General features: G+C 40.6%; 1 protein-coding gene across 9 annotated transcripts in view; it reads right to left on the bottom strand.

Annotated features, from left to right (window-relative positions):
- Positions 1–16681, bottom strand: part of sema6cb (semaphorin 6Cb) — a 150689-nt gene that overhangs the window by 75249 nt on the left and 58759 nt on the right. For 8 of the 9 annotated variants that reach the window (XM_080897276.1, XM_080897282.1, XM_080897283.1 and 5 more), the window contains one exon: positions 14166–14347. The gene's annotated coding sequence lies outside the window, so the exon portion shown is untranslated. Of the gene's footprint in view, positions 1–4602; positions 4621–14165; positions 14348–16681 lie in introns of those variants that run through there. The other variant, XM_080897280.1, reaches the window with a different exon arrangement.

The raw sequence follows: 16681 nt of genomic DNA, 5'->3' as shown, positions 1-16681 counted from the left end.
GGAACCCCAGTCTGACCTCACAGGTGAAGTCGGCAAACAAATCGAACAGAGGACTTTCCCTTGACTATGTGTTTGAGGATCCCAATTATAACTACAAAAAGGAATCACTGAACTGTTGGTAAATTTATTTCCGTATTGCACTGTGGGAAATTTATTTAATTTGCGTTTGTTTGTTTGCTTGTTTTAGGGGCGAGGGGGCTGACTTAAATACATTATAAAGGACAAACCAATTTTAATTGATACCATCCTAAATGTTAAATCAGGTGTTCTCCCTGTAAACTGATTCAACTGCATGGACATTATGGAAATACAACACCTCTGTTCAGATGCTGTACATTGTTGTCTGCTCTGGTACTAAAGCAATGATGAAAGTGCTGATATAAAGGAGGAAAGAGCAGATATAATCTCCTGTCACAGTGCACTTTACACACCATCACGGTGCCTGCATCTGTCACGATTTGCACAAAACTGCTGACCTCTCGCAAGGGCATAAGAGATGCACAGGTTATCCAGGGAAGCAGCCAACAATCCAGACGGGATCAAAATAAGCTAATAAAATGCTTCAATAAAATGTGGTGAGAATGATGTCAGCCATTAAAAAGGTTTGTTGTTGCCAGGTGATGGGCATTCAGACCAGAACTAAAGCTAAGACGCCACTGCCTGTGCTCTCAGTCAAAGCAAGCCAGGTGGTTAAAAGCTTTGGTGATGTTTATACATCCCCTAAGGTGAATAAACAAACTCATGGGAAGAGGAGCGCAAAGAGCTAAGAGGTTTGCCTGCAGCCATGTGGGTGTGCCTACACATTTATTTGTCATTTATTCATCTATTTATATCTACTTTTTTATTTTATATCCTAAGTTGCACCATTTACACCAAGCAATACGTTGAGAAGACTGTGTATACAGTTTTCTAGAGTGGTGACTTGGCAGGCTGTGATTCAGCTGTCACTGCAGTAGGCAGTCAAAAAAAAAAAAAAAAACAGTAATCCTAGGAAACAAAAGCAAAACCTCATGCATAAGCAGAAGTATGCCAAGCTGGCCGAAATCACAACAAGAATGAGACTTTTTGTTGTGCAAACAGCAATACAAATAATGGGTTAGAAGCTTATCTTGCTTATGATCCTATTGTATACTCAACTGCTTTATTGCTAAAATAAAAAGCCAACAGTGACTGTAGAGTGGGCGTGGGCTTTTAATCAGACAACAGTGTAGGAAAAATCTGCTCTATCATCAGATAAATAAGCAGAGCGGTGAGGTTTATATAAGGAAGCTTGAATTTAAAAAAGACCCCCATGAGGTACAAGTGTACATAAAAATCCTCATACTCATGGCTTTCTCACAACAAATGCAAAGACATGAAAAAGACCTAGGCAATCAATACTTCAAAGGTTTTACTTGCATTTTCATGATTTGACAAGACTCAATCAGTGCTAAAACCTGCACCACTGATAAAATGAGTCAGAAGATGGGCAATCTCTTTTTTGCTTGCTGTTGCTAAGGATGCTTCAACCGAGGACCACCACTGTAGAGGACTTCACAGTGGCTTTGTGTCCATTAACTCGGCAGCGGACGAAAAGAGAGTGCGAGTTCTCTATTAACACAGAGGTTCTTTGATCTCCATCTTCCCTGTGGTACCAATTAGTTTGCTGCACCGTTTGCATTTCAAACTCTTCACACTTCCTATTTTGAAAGACATCCTGCATGAATTATCAATCTACCACAACTTTTGTTCCCTCCTAAAAAGTGAGTTTCGAGGGGGATCTTTCTAAAGTTCGGGTTCAGGTCACTCAAATGAGGGGTCGCCGGGAAAGCTGAGAGGCATAAGGTATCTGTTACTTGTCTTCCGCAACCAATCAATGGTGTTTTCACCCTGTGTGGAAATGTTTTTATTTCACTATCATGCAATGAGGGGAGCGCCTGACCATTTCTCTTAGTCTTGACAAAAGAAGAGGTCACAATTTCAGCTGTGCCAAAGCTGATATTTATAGTCAAAAGATAAAACAGAGCAAGGCAGAGTAGTTGAGAATTGATCAAAGGAAGATAAATAGCTGTGAAGATTCTTCCGCTGCCTTTATCCCTTGTTAGCGGAGGCAATCACACAACCGTCACCGAGAAGATCCATCGCCGTCACATTATCCCAACAAGATTACAAGGAATGGGGGGGAAGCTAGCAAGGGAATGTGTGACAAAAGTACATTTTGTGAATTTTGGTTAAGGAAGAACAAAAGCAGCAAGCCCTGCTTTTATAAATGAATGATTTTTGCAATCTGACTGGTCGATGCTGATGAAGGGAAATATAAATCAAGGCTAAGAGTGAGGCTTCTTAGCGAGAGTGCTGCACGGAGATAATGGCATCATCATGCCTGTGTGGCTCACTGTTCCTGGGAAGATTAAATACTTCATCATTGTCTTTGGGACAAACATTCTCCGTACGCAAGCATGCATCCAATTATTAGATGCCTTTTCCACTCAAACCCAACATCCATGTGTCAGCTTCATCCCATACTAGGAGAAAAGGGAGAGATGAAAAGAGACAGCAGTCTTATCATGACAGTGCTACCTATCAGGGCAGTAGCCCACGGTGGCAGCTGACCTCACTTTTATTACCACCGTCTCACACTGACGATATCATCTTAACACATACTGAAAGACCCAGAAGCTTTCAGGCTTAGTTTATCTCATTTTATGGCTGTAAAAACTCCATCTTGCCCAAGTCAATGGCCACGGGCTAGCATACACCAAGTAGCAGTGTGGCTCCTTTCACCTCATCAAAGGCTCCAGTGTGACATGGAACAAGAGAGGAAGTTAGCAGGAGCTGGGACATCAAACATGGAAATGGGACATGAATAGTGACAGTAAAAAGACAGAAATCTCAATGAGGAGGAGGAGGAGCTGGCACAGGGGGAGATGGCAGTATCGCACAGATCACTGATCTGGAATCAGAAACTCAATCAATTCCACCACTCAGTTTCAGGTTAGCAGGTCCTGCTACAACACCAAATTACTAACAGGCCTAAATTACTTTAATGATTACTTACAGTAGCCAAATGACACAAATGTAGAACGACCCTCGACACTGCAATATACAACTAACCAGCTTTGGGCTCAATCCCTTGTTGGATGATTCCCTAAAAATTTCCATTGGGATTAATTAAGTACTTTGAGCATGAGCTACAAGAGTCAAAACAACACAACATAAGTGATGGAAAATTTCCAAGATTTAAGAAATGAGGAACTACTGCAAAGTAACAGATTGCAATTCTTGACCTCTTTTTAGTAGAAACAGAGAATCTCATCTTTACTGCTTTGCTGGGTTAAATGGGTTTTACCACAATTAAACCCTTAAAAGCTACAGCAGTTTTAAAAATAACATCCATCTAATGTCCCCTTGCAGCTTAGGTAGTCTCAGATGGATACACAAAAACAAAGTAACACTCATGTTAATGACTAAGACACTCCCCCAGTGTTTCTTTTAATGAAAACAGTGGAGGCCAAAAGATTCATCACTTCTGATAGAATACACGAAAGTTTCTGCATGGCTAGATTGGCTGCATACATACATGTTGAGTAAGCTGACATTTTTTATGATTCCTCTAACTCACAGATGCTACATAACCTGAAAACAAGATGAAGTTATCACATAACTTGGCATTGCTCAGACAAATAGGGCTTGTACTAGTTATTTATCATATTTAGAAAGCAACCTTTCTGCTTAGCTGATTAGTCTTCTGCAAAAAACCTGGTGACAAATGATCAGAACTACTTGCACCTCAAGTGATCCAAGTCATTTTCAGGTCCATTGGAGGCATACAGTACATCACTATTGTCGGCTCTCCTACAGACCATCTTTGTTGCACTCCTGAATGGGACTGTTGGCTGCTTGCATTCCTGCATGTGTCTGAGTTGTGTTAAAGCTTGGCTTGGATCTCAGTATAGATAATGTAGCCTTCCAGCACTTAAGGAGGATAAGTCCTTATCTCTGTCTAAATACCCAACAGTCATTAGAGGCAATGGGGCTCCCATGGAAGTCAACTAATTACAGTTCCAATCATCATTCTTCCCAACATAAAGATCAATGCATTGGGCATTGTATTTATGATGACATTTTCACTACCTTGACATGATTAACTCCTGAAGTGAGCATTAATCATTATTTAAATGAGATTTTTTTCCTAAAATGATGAGCTTAACTGAATTACTGAACACACATAGAAACTATGCCTCTTAATATCTGCTGCCTGGTGTCTAATTGTGTGAAAATCAGTGTTACCTTGACAGGCAGATCTCTAAAGCTTTTCAAGTCAAGAGTCCTCGTACAAAGCTCCATGTCACCCCACAAATAAAACAACACCACTTCATTGAGGTAGATCAAAGTAGTGCATGTAGCATTCATCTGTCAACTCCCTCACCATTCCTCAGCTGAAGAGTTCCACTCATCTGCATTTTTCAGTTTTTAGAGACAAGAGAAAAAACAGACACAAAGAGAATAAAAGAAGTTGAGAATAGACCAATTCACACTGGGAGGGTGGTGTATTGAACAAAAAAAAGACAGGAACACATAAATTAAAAGAGAGAGAGACACACAAAGAAGGTCTTCTTTTACCTGCAAACACAGAGTCTGATTCTGCTCCCCCCCGCCCCCTCCATCCTTCCACTAGGCTTGACCAGGCAGCTACAATAATAGAAAAGCAGAGGGACAAACGGGGCCATCTATAAGGGAGCTAGATACTGGCATGAGCATGCAGTTGAGCCTGGGTGGTGGTGTCATTAAGTGTGAGTGCGTGATAAATGCACTCTGCTTGTCGTATTTGAGATTCTCATTAGTCTGTGTTCAGGAGGAGACCTTGGGCCATTACTCTTGCAGCTGCCCTGACATGAGGCTGAAGGTGTCTGTATATGAGAGCAAAAGAAAGTGTGTACTTCGAGAGGAATTCTTGTATGCGTAGAGGCATTTTAGGTGATGTATGACACCTTTTGATAGCCATAGTCAAAGGTCCTGTGTCCTCACACAACAGACAGGCATGCTGATTGTATGACTTGGAAGTCTCAATAGTCATAATTCATGTTCTTAATTATCACTTCCCACTGTGGTTTCTATTTAAATAACAAATTGGTGTTTGGTGAATATATTTTGTGTCACCTTAATACTATTTTAAAGGTGATACAAATTTCTTTTCATGTCTTGTGATTTTACAAAGTCTCATAATGCAAGTCAGCAAAGAAACAGCAGAAATAGAAGCTTGCGATTTAAAATATTTTCTATGTTCCACGTTTAATTTTTTTGAACTAGATTTAGAGTAGGCACGCTACATTCACCATTTCTGGTGTTTTATGAAGACTAAAGAGAAAATCACTGGCATGGTCCATAGGGATAAGTGGTGTGATGACTCTCCATATCATTTCAGAGATAAAGAACAAGACATTAGAATTTAAATCAATGTAGTTTGAGGTACCATGTCAACATTTGCATCAGTCTTACATTTTCCATGCAATCCCACCACTAACATCCCTGGGAGCATTCTCAGCCCTACTCACAATTCTCCTATAACATAAATGAAGACACAGGATCAGTCCAATCACAAACATCTCAAAATCTGAGGCTACGTGTTAACTTATTACAGCAGCAAGTGTAACAACAGCTGACTCGTTAAACCTTAAACTGTGTTTAAAGACCACGGTGTATGATAAACTACTTTTCCTATGAGTAATCGTGAATGTTACTTCCAAAAACCTTAAGTGGTACCCATAGGATAATAACTCTTCCAGCTTCTTTGGTATAATGATAGCAGTTAGCTATTATCTAGAAAACACAGTATGTGCAATAGTACTACATGAAAATGTATTGTAAAAGCTGCCTGTGTCGCAAACTAACATAATGGCTGCTCAGTACCTTTGAATATGAATGTGTAAATAGGCTATATGTCCCCAGGAAACATTAGCATATTAGCTGATGCTATGTAACAATACATAATTGCACATTTTATTCAAGTTTCTTTTCAGTTTGACTTGGGAGCTGAGAAGAGGTAGCTTCCACTCTAGCTCGACAGCCTGCGTCAGTGGCTGTTAAAGTCGTCTGGACGTCTGGTCCAATCAATACTCAGCGACAAGCATCTGCCCAGGTCTCCTGTTACTGTACCTCTGTCTTCATAGCTGTCTCAGGCTGTTTTCCAGGCGACCATGTGCTGCTGGCTCGGCAATGAGACTTATCACAGAATAACACAGGTAATGTGATGCCACACAGGCCGGCCGCTGACACTTTAATTTGTCACTGGCGATAGGGTTTGTCAAACTATTCCTGGAGTTCATCAGCCACCTGGCCTTATTTGCTCACTCTGTAGATGACTTTTCAGCCCTCTTGAGAAATCCTATTCGACAATGACCTTGATGCTCAACTGCTGCATATTTTTCATTATGTACGAGCCTCTGCGGAGCGAGTGCCATGTTGTTCTTCAATTGAAGAATATGTGCTGGGTACTGATGAAGCAGTATGAGAGCTATAAAATCTGATCCTCTTTCAGTAACTGACATCATTGCTTGCCTCAAAAAGAAGAACAGCAATGAGACTGTTCAGATCTCAGAGGGGTAAACTAAGATGAAAGCAGAGAAAATTTTGAACTCTGATTCAAACATTCAGGCAAGTCAAAATGAAAAAAAAATTAAAGGTAAATAAAGAGACAGGTAGACTATTTCGAGTCTAGGAGAAAATCACTGAGATAACTATAAAGTTTCTCAAAAATATGCATGAGCTAATTTAAACGCAAACCTCCACACCTCCAGAGGGACAGTGAAAGTGTTCGCAGGTTATCACTAGAGGAATATATCTGCATTATTTCTGAATCTTTGGTTCTTTTAACTTCATAATTTTTACAGTTCCTTTGATTTAAAAGTTTGTACATTTTTAAGCTGTGACATATTAACAAACACAAGTGTTATAAATGCATTTTCATGATTTGCATGTAATTAGAGCGAAGTTCATCCAAAGTCCAACCGTTCCCTGAAACAGTGCAACAATTCCCTGAAAGTGACTTGAAAGTATAAAACAAAAGCCTGAGAGCAAATGCAAGCACTCTTGATGAACTCTTATGTGTATATGAGGAAGAACAGTTGTCATTTGTCTTTTTATGTTTGTTTATAAGTCTTTGACATAGATTCACAGTATGGACCCAAACCTATAAACACTCTCTACAATGTGAAAACAGAGTTTTTCTTTATACACTGAATTTCCAAACTTTGGACACTGGATGGAGGCCAGGCAGAGGTTTGCAAACAAAAACGTCTTTAAAGAAATTGCAAAAGAGGTCCATATTTACTTTCCCTAAAAGGATCCATTAGCCAACCTGAGAGTTGTAATACAAAATTCCCTAAAGCTTAAACTTGGACCAGGGGTCAGTTGAGGGCCATAGGCTGCAGGGCTTGAAGGTATACAAGAAAGAAACATGCCTGCTTCACCAAAGGGCATTCTGAAATTATTAAATTCTAACCTGAAGTCATCTAGCATACCTTTAAATTCCAATTTAACATGTTCAGTCATTTTTTGATTGCAGTGCAGTGCTATGTGTTGCACCCCAATCGACAGCTAAAAGCCTATACACAAATGAGGACTTTCTGCAGCAGAGGAATGAGGAAGATTCACTTTAATCTCCATGACTTTACTTCCTTGCTTCTGTCCCAGGGATTTGGTACTACAGATCTCTTTTTTCTATGCTTAAGCCCTCCGGCCATATGCTACTGCCGCCCAGACTGTGACACAAAAGGCTTTTAATCAGTCTTCTCAATAACAGAGCACATTCTGTCATTAAAAACAGGCTTTGAGGCTTGCTTCAGTCTCTCCTTCAAGTCTGTTGGCTGAAGGCAGGTCTGAGATGCTACATCTATTGCAGTTCTGTGGTTTTCTGATCTACTTGCACTGGCTGAGACCTTAATACTGTCCACAGCACAATTCTCTGTGTTTTGAGAAAGACCGTAGCTAGACTACTCAAACTCTGAAGTCCGTAATCGCCAACCCGAACCCTTGTTTTGCTTGCACACACTATATACCCTGTTGCAGACAAACCTGACACAAAAAAATGTAATGAGAAACTAAAACCTGTAGCCTGTATATTCAAGGATTTCCTGAATTAAAACAGGGCTTATGTGACAAATAACCTATAGCAACCCTAGAATAATAACCATAGAACCCAAAATTGATGTGTTACAAGAAGGATTTCCTAGAGCACTGATTTTGGCACAAACAAAGACAAAAAAGTTATAAAAAAAAAAAAAAAAAAAAAAAAAAAAAAAAAGAACCAAAAAACAAATTACTATTTCAACTTGGCGAGACAGTGTCAAGCTAACAAGTGCAAACAGCCGAAAGCTAAAAATCTGAGATCCTATTCCATCTCAAGCAGCTCTTTTGGATTCCAGCCAACTGTCCAAACAGATCAATTTTAATGTGCACAGGAGTTATCTGAAGGGTGAAAGTGACAGAACTTCAATGGGCAAATATATGAACTTTATTATAATTGAATTAATCTAGGCTTTGCCCTCAAAGTAAACATTATTCAATAGCATAGAGCATTACCATAAATTATGCTTAAATCTAGACCAACTCTAAAATAAGAGTCACTATTTTATGACCTTTACTTGTTGTTTAAGACAAAAAATATTAGCAAACTGTTGACCCTTTGCTCATTTAAATTGTAATTATAAACAGCCTTGAGTCAAACTTTGGAGGGCTTCCTGACTTTCACCTCAATGCAATCCAAAACCTTCATTATCCAAATTCACTTAATGTTTCCAACCTGAGCAGAAGGATAAAATGACTTAGAGATGTGAGAACTGGGAGTGAAGTAAAGCGCACATCCACATCACTTGAATTTTGTTCTTGACACAGATGTTAAGCCTGAGTGGTGTACGGCAGGGCTGCAGCCATGTTTGCTGACATTGTAGAAGCCGTTACGCTTCTACTTCTTTCCCATTACAGGGAGATGATTTATTTAAACTTAGCTGCAGGTTTGTTTTTGCACTCTATATTCTGGAAGCTTTTTGTTTCAGTGTGAATATGGCCAATGTGAACACGAGTCCTAGTTATGGGGAGTGAGGCCAGCAGACAGTTTGTTCTGACATTGAAAGAGCTGTTATCACAAACAGAGAGTTGTTTTCCTCCTCACAGCTTGCCGGCTGTGCTTAAGCACAGACGCACAAATGCATTTGTATGCGTTCTTGTAACAAACTGACAAACTGGCTCCTGTCCAGCAACTCTGAGTGTCTAATAGCGTGTGGACATCTCATAAAACACTGCATGCTGTGTGAGGTTTGCACTTTTCTTTCTTTTCTTTTTTTTTTGCTAAGCTGGCTAGTTAAGCTAGCCCCAAGAAATTGCATCATTTCTGCTTTCCCATGTGAGGTTAATTAGCCATTGATAAATATAAAAGTCAGCAAAAAGTTGCTTTGAAGTCCAAATATTAGTCTGAGAGGTATGTTTCAGAGAAAAGTCGATTTGGCTCTCTCTGTAGTTATAAAGCTCATCAAAACACTGTTGAATACCAGATTAAATAGTGATCTGTAAAAAGAATAATTCACTGCTTGAGGAAAATCATGAAAGGAGACTCTGCCATTTGAGATCTTTGCTCTACAGATGCCTGTTAGGGATGCAAGGAATACATTACATGTGTTGATCGATATTCCCTGCTTAGGGCTCGCGAGTTCACTGAATATTAAACAACCGTGGGAAAGTTATCCTGTCACGTTCCAGGTGAGGAGCGCTAAAGCCAGCAATTATCCCATCCTCTCGCCCACATACTGAATGCAGGCTTTTAATGAAAAGAAAATCGGATCCATTAACGATCCCCTTTCATTTGGAAAACCTGTACTTTTAACGGTTAACTCAATTTAGAGCCATATGTGACTAGCAGATTGCTTTCCCTTACGAAAGACACATGTTTATATTCTAACAGTGGCAATCATGGCTAAGAACTTTAAATCAGATTAATTACAACTGACTGATATTTGCATGGTGGTTTTTAATGTACTAGCACTGGGGTGTTTTTATTGAGGCACCCAACGGACATTAATACATACTCAAAAATGTTTTCTGCAAATCAGCAGAAGGTTTACTCACATCAGGCAGACTGTCGCCAAGGGAACTAGGGGATTGAGGGTCAGTTCGGTCTAGAATTCCATGACGTGGTTTTCCACTTTTCTCATGATCAGTTAGGTCATGCAGGTGTCCATGAGTGCATCCTCACATACGCTTTTTGGCGACGATTGAAATGTCACAGCCTACATAAAGCCATGTGACACATGCCAAGGCTCAAGTAAGCCTAACCACATAGTGAAGTCTGCCTTGCGCGCATACTGTGCACAATTTAAGCGTGATTGGGAGGAGGGTTTGCCTTGTTGTTCCAGGATGAATAGAAGCCGACGAGGGAGAGTTTGGTATCCACCCAGAGAAGAATTAGGAGCTTTTATGATCAGCGTGTGGAGAGAGCGAGAGAGGCGTTTTTCTCCCTGGAGATCAGATGTTAGCTCGTTGCCAATTCTAAGTTCCCTATTATAGATGACGTTTGCTGGCCTGTGCGCAGTTTTGGAGGATGGTTTCAAATCAGAATTATCTGATCATACTGCTTCTAAGCAGCTTTGTCATGTAACTCTACTGAAGCCATATAAGAGTCAGCTGAGTGAACAGAACATAGATGTAAAGACTTAAAATCCAATCACATGTTTTTACTGGGTTTATCTTGTCCGACGAAAATATCTTGACGTTCCAGTTCTAGTTGGGCATTGCTATGTTTGTCCAAGTCTGACAACATGCCAAGACTTTGTACAGACTCGTACTCCTACCCTCTACCGTGTATTGAAGACTGTATCGATCAGGTAGGGGTAGAAAAGTTCATCAGTAAATTTGATTTTCTGAACCGCTGCTTCAGGAAATCCTGTCATTGAGCTGGCCTTTACAGTGTTTTGGCGTGTACGTGAATTCAGTACTTGTTGTGATTTTTACAGACCACAACCCATTAACCTTTCTCAGTTCTCTGCAGTTTCCCTATCAAACACTGGTTCGTTGGGCATTTCATCAGTCTTACACTAAGTTAAGACTTCCTGTCTGATGGTATCTACGCCCGCTTGTTTTTGTGTTAAACTGACAACTATTTGTAAGATACTACAGCAGGAATTTTAGTAGTTTAACTGTTAACCTGTCCTTGACCCTTTACCTTTTTGCTCAAGTGTCAAGAGTGCCAACATTATAAAGTAAAGCTTGCTTCATTTTTTAATTTTACACCAATTCGTAACACATAGTCTCTTGTGTATCCACACATAATTTAAGCTAAGATGAGTATATTTTAATGCAGCTACAAAGAAAACCCAATTGGGGAACAAATTTAATATCCCTTGGAAGGCCTAATGAGCAATGCCAGTCCTGTCAGGAAAACTATAATTTTACCAGAAGTCATGTTGCAATAAAAAACACCCATGGGGATTCTAGACGAGTTGCACCAAAGCCTCATGGGCAAACATTGTTAAGACAGCAGCTCTGTAAATAGAACAGCTGGCTGACACGTACAGTACACCGGCAAAGCTATGCCTATCGTAGGCTCTTTTTTAGGGCTCCCCGACTCTCACCGGCCTACCATTAGTCTGAGCTCTGTCTCTCTGTCAAAATCCCTGAGCATCCCTTTGCCTCTCTGAGCGGATCCAAGCAAAGAGCCTATGACAGTTAGCGAGCGCCTCCACTGCACACATCATTGATACTAATGGGGACGGAAGGCTGGTGTAGTGTGGCATGTGGAACAGAGTTTGTTGGGGTGTGTGTGTAGGCATACGTGTGTGTGCATGCAGGTATGCGCTAACCAAAGTCAGGATTACACAAGTGAAGCGTGTTTGGCTGCTCTGTGGCACGGAGATCAATTCATGTCGTTACAGCAAATGGCATGACAACCAGTCTCCTCCCCATCACCATCTGCCTCCTGTGTGCCAATTTGTCACAGCACATCCAAGTGTGGCCATGCGTTCATTTAACACTGAACAAGAGCGCAAGTCAGGAATGAAGATGGGAAAAAGGGTAAGGAGGAGAAAATTAGGGCACTGACAAAGACTCAAGCCCTCGAGACATGCAGTGAGAGAGGTCAACTGAAGTTTATCAGAGGGCAAAGACAAAGAAATATACACGGGGGGCATCCTGGTGACTCCAGTACAAACCACATTGCAACACCCTGGGCTAAAACATGGGCCAGCACGTATGTCACATCTTCTAACCATATGAGTTTTTAGGAAAAGGCAAAAACAAACTAAAAAAATAAAAATTAAAAAAAATCCACAATTTAATTTTAAAATAAAAAGGAGGAAACAGAGACAGCTGCATTCTCAGTGTGTTACTGATTTAGAGACAGCTTTCCTTATTTGTAGCTGAAAAGACAGGTGCTAAAACTAGGGTCATGCAGAGAAGTGATGGGGTGGAAAAGAATGTTAATCTGTTATCTGAATAAACTGGAAAAAAAAATAGACAACAATTCTAAAATGTTAACCCCTCTGTGATTTTCATTCCTATCATGCAGGTTCGAAAATTTAGCTCAGTGCCCTGCTTGTAAAGTTGTACAAATTAAAACAGAGGGCAGGATTTGCCTGCAGCTTTCGGCTGCTATGGTTTGGCGTGCAAAGACCCTTTTTGTTTTTCTTGCAAAACCATGTGGGCCATGAACAAATGTTCATACATCTAAACTATGCATCAAACTATGCTTCACAGTGCCAGCACTGTGGAGTGAGTAGGTGACAAGATATGAAAGCAATGCCAGTCACTCTCTTTCTGCCCCCATCTCTCTCTCGCTCACATTTTTGGCACCATAATACCACTATTCAACAGAGTGGTCTGATCATGTTTCACGCCTTTGCACCCGCACTGACTGCTGTTCTGTCCCATTTCACCCTTTTTGATACGTCTTTGTGTCATCAATAATGACAGGCAGAAAATGGGTGTCCACATCGGGGCCCCTTATGCCACCGTGATGCCAGTGATCCGGTTCAACACCAACAACCTAATTCCTACAAACTCAACCTTCTAACCAAGCTATCATGTATTGTTTCCCTGCTGTCAGCACACCGCAAAGCAAGAGCGGTGGGCTCCTATTCATTCTGACTGACGCACAACACTCTACAATGGTCCTGTGCTGCACATATGCAGAGCCAGCCAAAAGAGGGATCACACAACAGTGGAGCTTTGAAAGGTGGTATGAATAAAGAGATCAAGAGTCCAACATGAGCATTCATAGTGTCAGATCATCGTAAATAACAGCTCGTGGGGACAAAGCCTCTGCCAACCCCAGGAAAACAATGTGTTCGAGTTACAAACGATTTTTACACGTTTATTTGTCTACCTGTTTCTGTGAGGCAGAGCTTTGCTTGAAAGCCCTCGAGTCATTTTGCTTTTGGAAAAACACAAAATGAAATCATGACCTGCACTGTGTCATACAATCAAGCTCTTAACTGCCAAATGGTTTTCTCTTATTACTATGGCCAATGTGAGCCTCACAGGGTATGAACTTTATGCACTCAAATTCGTGGCAGACAAACATGTCATCATTTCTCACATTCATCAGCAATACACAAAATTGTGTGAAATTATGCTTCTGAAAGAGTTTACAGCATGCACAGAGGAACGCAGTGTAAAGCCTGGTCATGGTTAATTTGACGTATTTGTGTTGTATGCTTAAAACATCCTCGCCTGTGTTTCTGCAACCATTACCTCCATTTTTTCTGGTACATGTTTGGCTTCTCTCAATGACGTGTCTAAGGGCAGACGATGCTGCATGCTCTACAGATCATAAAGCCATCTAAAGCAAACTTCTGTTTTGTCCTGCACTGCTGAATTCAAAATTTAGCATGGAAATCAAATTCTTATATTCAATCTGATGGAAGTTGGTCGTTTCTAATGGTGCCATCAAGCTGCCACTTTCAATCAATCAATCAATCACTGTACTTTTGGGTAAACCTCATGAACCGTTTGATTGCTTATTAAATCTTAAATATTGAACACAGCAAAATGCAAAGGAGTGAAATCAGGTGTCCAGGAGCCCTCACTCAAGTACAATGCTGGAAATATCCTAAGATATTATCCTGATTACAGATTGGGAATTCCTTAACCCAAAATGAAGGGAAAAATTTAAATCAAGGGAAAGCTAAAACTGAACTTACAAAGGTGTTTGTCACATCCAGCAATCCACCAATCTCTGCTGCCCCTTCGTCTCTCGGGAAAGGACCTCGGCAGCCGTGTGCAGAAGGGGTTATGAAGATAAGGTGTTTGCAGGGTCTTCAAGGATTAAAAGTCTCTTTGAGGTCTTCCATTCAAAAAACGTTCAATCTTCAGTGAACTTCCTCTGAAAGCAAACAGAGAAAAAAAAATGAGAATGTAAAGCAGAATAAAGACAGCTGCACTGCAAACACACTGCCGAAAAACCTCTGGGGTTCCTTAAACGGGGCCACTGACCCAAAGAGATCCCACAGAGAGGGGCTCTATGTCCTCTCAGTGTAAACTCCTCAGTCCCTCTGCTGTCATAACATCACAACCAACACAAGCAGAAACGGAAGCAGATGTGCTGGTATAGGCAAGCAGCTTCATGTTGCTTATAGACCACATTGCTCTTTCCCAGTCCTATATTTTCATTCCCTCTTTCAATTTTATGATTTATGAGTGTGCATTCACTGTGTAATAAAACAAACAATATCAAATATGTATAAACAAAAAGACAAATTCATGATTATTCAGCACGAATGCACAAACCTCTGCCCACACTCTCTGCATATATACACAAAATGTGGACCAAATGCACCTTGTGGTTTTAAACGTGCCCACGCTTATGGTAAACTGTGTGGGAACTTCATCCAAAACTTGGTTTTGTAACATTCAATATGGAGGTAAGACTATGTAGAACAACAGGACTGATGCACCTCCAAATATTAGCTGCAAAATAATAAAACGGAGCAACGATGGTATAAAAATAGAGCTGAACCTAACACACCCGCACTTTATTTCTGATCTGCATAACCCTGTTACCCCAGCATTAACCACGCAAATAAGTTTGGTTTTTTTTCATACTTTGTAGCAGATATTTAGGAGCTTTACTATTTGTCATGTTTGCTGGGAGCTTTTTCACATCTATCTAGACTTGTCAGAACTTTGAAACTTTCTTCATTCGCTTGAAGCCCCTCTCTGTTCTCAAGAGACTCATTCATGCAACACAGCTGGGGGTTTAAACCAGTGCTGCTCTGTAGTTAGTTCATCTCTCCAACTGCACAGTCATTCTTTACCCAACCTCCCCATAGCAAAACCACAATCGCACTGAAGAGAATTCATGACAGATGAACTTCCTTGTAAATCCATTATCCCAAATTCAGCTTTCCACACACACGCACACACAAAAAGTCATCTCAGATAACCAGCGATGACTAATGGAAAGTGCACGAATTCCCGTAACCGAGCTTACCTCCTAAGAAAATGACTTCTTAATCTATATAAACCTACATACACATGGCGCTCGAGTAAAAAAAAAAAAAAAAAAAAAAAAAAAAAAAGGGGGGGGGGGAGAGAGGTTGTGACCGCAGAGTGAGTCCCCAAATCCTTAGCCACAGATAAAGCCTGTCCACTGACTCACTCACACAGCGCAGCAGATGAGCTGCATTGCTTTCCCAATCCCTCCTGAATGAGGCAGCCGACTGCAGCTGCTGTGAGCTCAACACCAACGCTCACTCCCATCATAGATTCATAAAGCCACTGAAGGCTTGTAAATACTTAACAACCCCAGCCATCCGCAAATTAAGCAGAGTGGTGTGACAGCTTTGGCACGCTGGTTTGTGGTGACTTAACCTGTGTGGTGTAAAGGCAGGAGGCCGTGTTATACTCTAAACACATGGCTGGTTAGTTTAAATGTTATGGCCACTACGCCAAATCACACTCTGATTTAGTCATGGGAAGTGGCCTGGTGAAGTAAAGAATGATGTCAGCTTTAAAAAGAACAAAAAGAACCTCTGACCACTCTTTTCCAGCCTCCCACCCATCAGTCATGTTGCGGACAGGCTGCAGCTGTCTTTTTTGTCAAAAATCATCTCCATCAAAAATATTAGGCAACAATAATAATGATTATTTTCCCCCAACACATACTGTGCATGCAGAAGGGTGACGAATGAAAGAAATATGTTTAAAATAAGGTGTTTGTTATCCAAAACACCTTTAATCACTCATCACCTGCTTAATTTTTTTGTTTAATGTGCAACTTTATTTCAAATAAAGCTGAAACTAATACAAATTATGTTAAAATTACTTGTTTTGTCCAACCACAAAGCCTACATTTACCCCATTTATACAGTACTACTACTAATAATAATAATAAAGTTGTCATTTCAGCTTTAAACTGACTAATGATTTTAAGGGTAGGGCTTCATCTCAAACAAAAGGGATGTTCTCAAAAACATCCATGTCACACAAGCCTCAACTTGTCGTTCTCAAAAACAACCTGTAGTCTGGACGACAGCATGATTAACAGCCACTGGCACACAGGTTAGATAAATTAGGATCAGCAGATTCAGTTAAAGAGGACACAGGGTGAAGTTTTGTTGTTCTGCGCAGCTGTTTTCCCACCCAGTCTAGGCAGAGTAGGTTCCAGTATTGATTAGAGTGAATGAGATCAGCTGGTGGGGCTGCTACCAGGCTCCAT

The sequence above is a fragment of the Rhamphochromis sp. 'chilingali' genome (genome assembly GCF_963969265.1).
Source record: "Rhamphochromis sp. 'chilingali' genome assembly, chromosome: 11".
Lineage (NCBI taxonomy): Eukaryota > Metazoa > Chordata > Actinopteri > Cichliformes > Cichlidae > Rhamphochromis > Rhamphochromis sp. 'chilingali'.
Note: the sequence above shows the minus strand (reverse complement) of the source record. Positions and strands in the feature narration are given on the sequence as shown.